We start from the raw sequence: 5,664 nt of genomic DNA, 5'->3' as shown, positions 1-5,664 counted from the left end.
ACCCTGATCCTGGTAGAGCTTCCTGCTTGGAGCTAGACCTGTCAGTTATCTAGGACCTGAGTCAATGGGGTTAGAGGATGATTTTTCACTCAGGAGTGCTCAGAGACATGATAGACACTCCTGATATCATGGGTGGCTCCCAAAGCCACCCATCCCCGTTGTCACTGCTCCCTATTTAGCCCCATTTGTTGGACAGAGAGGGACTTGTCTTTCTTTTTTAAAACCATGGGGCACAGAAGAGCCTTGTAATCTTCTCATCTCTGGACAGATGTATAATTAGCTCATGCAACCTCCTTCCTCCCCTCTAATCCCTTACAAGCTGCTCCCTTTAGCTCTCCAGACAATGCTACTACAGCTCCAAACAGTTATCCACACCCCCCCGTACCTATCCATAGGGGTCTATGTCTCTCTTGGTGTTTATTTTAACTTACAGCTACAGCCTTTGCTGACAAACCCAGGGATAAAGGAAGTGCCTTAGTGTCCCCAACAACTCCGTGTTCATGAGTATTATCATGTCTCTAGTACCAGCAAGTCCCTAGAATTGCCATGTCTACTGCAGTCGTCATGTCTACTATACCACACAATGTCACTATGCCCCAGAGGTTCACTCTATCCCAAATATGATCATACCTTCAGTCGGCATGTTCTCTGGCATCACTATGTCCCACAGCATCTCTGTGTCCTCCAATATAACCATGTCCCTGATATCATCACATCCCCAGCACCACTGTGTCCCTTGTTATCACCATGTCCCCAGTGCCATCTTGTCTTCAGCACTGGTATCGCCCAATATCACCATGTCTTCTAGCATCCCCAGTAGATAGGACTCCTGCCCCTGTAACCCTGCTTGTGCACAGGAGGCCCGAGGAGACAACAGTTTCCTAGGAAAGGCAGAGGTCTCAGGCAAAGACTGCCTTGGCTCCTCCAGGCCCCAGGCAGAAGTGCAGCATCACAACCCAAGAGCCTGACAGCTCTATGATTCTGACATTCTTCTAGAATATAACTGTTCTTTAAACTAGAATTTCTGATCATTAAATAGGCTTCGTGACTTGCAGGATCCTAAGTCCCAAATCAGAGCCGGCAACTCCCAACTCTTCTAGTAAATGTCCTGCACTGGTGTGTGACAGTGTTATGCAGGGTATGGCATAGACACACCTAGCAGCGCACATCTCCTCACACCATCCACACACATGGACCCAATATGCCATTCACACCCTCAGACGCACTCAAACATACTTTTATGGACATGCACAAACATTACACATGTGTGCCCATATGCATACTTTAGAAGGAATCTCAGCTCCAGGAGAAGGAGCTGGAGGAGCAGACCTGTCCAGCTGGGGTCTATGAAGGGGACACCATGGAAGGTATCACTGGAAGAGGTTTCACCAATCCTTGTCAACACAGTGAGGGAAGGTGCAAATGAGTGGAACTTACAGCCACACGAACAAAACAAGGAAGAGTCTCTGAAGAAATATTTTGAGTCCTTCCCCTTCAAGTCTCTCTGGTGTCACCTGGCTGTTTGCTCAGTCATAGTCATCAGAGATAACTGAACATCCTCTGTTCTAGTCTGTAAATTGGGTTTCAGGAACACAAAGACTAAAATGCTGTGGCATCCATCTACAAGGCCTGCACACTCTTGTGTGTCCAGTAGACACACTATGATGAGTGGCTATATAGCTTTTTTAGTCTTTGTGCTTCCCTAACCCAGTGTATAGCCCAAGACAGCAGATGTTGTGATATCCCAGGTGAATACAAGAATGAATGAATGAATGAATGAATGAGTGACTGGGAGAAAACAGCAAGTTGTTTTGAATGGGAAGGACTCAAATGGTCCTTGAAAATGGACTGTTTAGTAACAAGAGTCAGAAACTCTTGCTTGATGAGTATGAGCTGGGGTAGATATCATGGGATGCAAGCCTTACATATGGTGTTGGCCAGCAAGGAGGAGGAGGAGGAAGAGGAGGAGGAAGATGAGGAAGAGGAGGAAGAGGAGGAGGAAGATGAGGAAGAGGAGGAAGAGGAGGAGGAGGGGGAGGAGGAGGAGGAGGAGGAGGAGGAGGAGGAGGAGGAGGAGGAGGAGGAGGAGGAGGAGGAAACACTCACATTTCAATGGACACCGAAGCTAGAGCTAGCTAGGAAAGAGCTTAGGCTGCAAGGTGGGTTAAAGCCCCTGTTAGATCTCCTAGGTAACTCATGCGCGCAGGTGTAAGTCCCCTCTCCTACAGGCAGATCTGCACAGGTGAGGCAAAGAATCAGACACTGGCCAACACAGCATGGTGCATCTTAATTTCCCATCCTTTCTTGGTCTTTATCCTCCCTGTAGCAGGAGCCTTGAGAAGTGTTGCCCTTCTTCATTAGCCAAGCTGAAGCTGGTCCAGCCAGGATGCCCTATACCTGAACTATCTACATCACAGAGAAGGCCACTTTCCTGAGATTTATGTTCACATGAAGGCCCAGGGGTGATGGATGGTAAAATTGTGGTTCCCAGTATCCTTGTTCTCCCAGTTAGTGGTCACATAGGTGTAACTAGTATGGAGCCCCTCCAGAAGAATGGCAGGGTCCCACAGGCAATCCGGAGCCCAGTTAATTATGGGGTGTAGGGGGCTCTTTCTCAGTTTTGTAAGCTCCTGGAAGCCCAAGGGGGTGGAAAAAGAGCCACCCGGGAGTCAGTGTCTTGCTGGAAATCTATAGCGAATGATCTTGGCAGCACAGAGTCTGTGTGGCCCCACCATCAGTGATGAAGTATTCCAGAGAAACCCAGGGCCAGAAGACACTGAGTCTGCCTGGAGGGGTGGGGTCAGGAAGGATGGAGAGGGCGGAAGGGTGCGGGGATTTCAGGGGAAGTGGACAGAAAGCAGAGGCTTCCAGTTTCGGGGGTGGGGTGGAGAGGAGAGGTGGATCGGAGAAAAACAGATTAAGGGAGAAAAAATAGAAACCACAGGAAATACTCAAAAAGGTAACAGGCCAATGGAGGAATTCCTGGTGGGAGGAAACAGTTTAGCTGGCTAGAGACGTGGACATGGGCTTAGCTCAGGGAGGGGCTGGAGGCCAGCGAACAACAAACAAGATAGATGGATTCAGGAACAGAGTAAATAGGGCAAGGGAAATCATCAGGCAGAGACGAGAGACAATGACCTCACTGCCAGAACTAAAGGGGGCAGACAGGAGGGAGGGACATTCTGGAGACCTTGAACAGCTGATGGTTTACACACAGATGCTGGAAGCTATAGGTAACAGGGCATTTGGCTCCCAGAGGCAGCAAGAGCTGTCACTCAGCAGCGAACTAAGTCCTTCTTGGGGTCCGCATTGCTTCAAGAGTCTGAAAAGGCGATAAGGGGCCATTTGATCATTTTAGCACAGCTTTCCAGTGTCTCGGCTCCACTATAGTTACAAGGAGATTGATATAATTTCATGATCCTCTAGGAAAGAAAGGGATAGAATTCTTGATGAGCTAGGATGTTGTGTTAATAACAAGCTGCATCCAAATTTCAGGGATTTTGAAATGTGTGTGTGGAATGTTTTTGTGTTGAAGGCTGACAGTGACCAAGTGCAGTGAACACATATCCCCTATGGAAGGTAGAACAGCACAGCTCCTAACAAAGCAGTGTGGCGGAGGATCACTGAATGAACTGCAGAACTGGCACAGAACCCAGAAATCCCACTTGTGTTATACCCAAAGCAACTGGAAGCAGGATCTAAAAGAGGTGTGTACAGCAATGTCCATAGAGGTCTATTCACCGGAGACAGAAACTGGAGACCCCTCACTACCCACTCACAGATGGGTGGATAAGCACCGCATGCTCTGTCCACAGAATGGAATTATTAGTGATCCTTGAAATTGCCATTCTGACACATTCTGTGACCTACATGAGCCTGGAGGAGGCTGTGCTAAGTGAAATAAGCCAGTCACGGTCAGATGAGAGCTGTGCGAGTCCACTTATAGCAGTGCCTGGAAACAGAGGGTAGAATGAGACCTACAGCCCTGGAGGAGATAAGGAATGAGGAGTTGAGATTTAATGGTATGAAGTTTCAGGTTGGAAAGCTAGTAGGTTTCCACTGATGATGGTAGACATGGCTTGCACAAGAACATAAATGGGCTTTTAGTCCACTGAATCAAGTAAGCACTTAAGAAGGTTCAATGGTAACTTTTCACTTTTGAATATTTTATAATAATTAAAAATTATAAAATGCAGGGCTAGAGAGATGGCTCAGCAGCTAAGAACACTGACTACTCTTCCAGAGGTTCTGAGTTCAAATCCCAGCAATCACATGGTGGCTCACAACCATTTATAATGGGATCTGATGCCTTCTTCTGGTGTGTCTGAATTGAATTTAAAAAAAAAAAAAAGAGGCTCTACAGGTGGTGATGTCACATATCTATGATCCTAGAGCTTGGAAGATGATGAATTCAAGGCCATTTTGAGATACCAAGAAAGTCCCTGTACTTAAATAGCTAAAAATAAGTGGGACTTGTAGGATGGCCTAGTATGTAAGTGCTTGCCCTACAAGCTGAGTTCAATCCCTAGAACTCACAGTAGGAGAAAATTAACTCCCAAAAGTTGTCCTCTGACCTCAATACACATTCTGTGGTAAACATGTGCTTCTATGCACTAATAACAAATACAACTTGAAAAACTTAAGTGGGCTTTTGGCTGGAGGGATGACTCAGTGGTTAAGAGTACTTTGCTTTCCCAGAGGACTAGAGTGAAATTTAAAGCACCCATATCAGACACCTTACAACTGCCTGTAACTTTAACTCCAGGGCATCTTAGGTTCCCCTCTGGCCTCTGAGGGCACCCAGACACAGATACATACACATAAATTAAATAAATCTTTAAAACAAAGGAATTGGATTAGGACTAGGATGAACTGCCTTTTAAGAAAGGCCACTCATGCAGGATATCTCTCAAAGCCAAGCCGGTGAGAGTTCAGGGGAAGAAGACCAGGTCTATGTGGCAGAATGGGTGTTCCCCGACCAAGTTTGTAGCTCCTGGCAAAGTGACTGCATGAGAGCAGACATGGCATTCACAAACAGGAGCAACTGGTCACAAATGCTGATTGGCTCTTGTGCATCAGACATTGGCCAATCAGAAATGAGACACAGGGTGGAGGAACAGACACCTTTATCACCCAGGGAGGAAGAGAAAACACCTGTACCTGGTCATCACCTTTGATATTTGAGAGACCTGCTGCTTCCTGACTCAGTTTGGCTCTGCCAGGAGCTTGGCTAGCAGCTGTTTGGTACTTCTACGTTTCTATGACCTCAACCATAAGATGGGTGCTGAACTAAACGCCACTGGAGTATGCAGGAATTGTCTGGGAAAGACCTGCACACAGTCTCTCTGAACCAGTCTTGAGAAATACCAAAGACAGTAGTCCTGCATTTTATTCTCAACTTCTGTCACAAGGATAGGGGAGCGTGTGTATTAAAACCCAACAACTCCCTTTGTTTCCTACATATATTGCAGAGTTCAGCGTTCTGGCCCTCCAATTCCCACCTACAGATCCAGATCCCAAATCAGAGAAGGGAGCAGAGAGCAGAGGGGACAGTAGAGAAAGCTCAGGGCTGGCCAGGGGACCCGGTGGTGTATGATTTAGCCAGGAACGTGCTTAGTCTCCTTTTTCATCTCCAGCCACTAGGAAGAGGCTCCCAACTGTTGA

Source organism: Rattus norvegicus, chromosome 15 (assembly GCF_021556685.1).
Source record: "Rattus norvegicus strain SHRSP/BbbUtx chromosome 15, alternate assembly SHRSP_T2T, whole genome shotgun sequence".
NCBI lineage: Eukaryota > Metazoa > Chordata > Mammalia > Rodentia > Muridae > Rattus > Rattus norvegicus.
The sequence above is the reverse complement of the archived record's forward strand: the minus strand, read 5'-3'. Positions refer to the sequence as shown.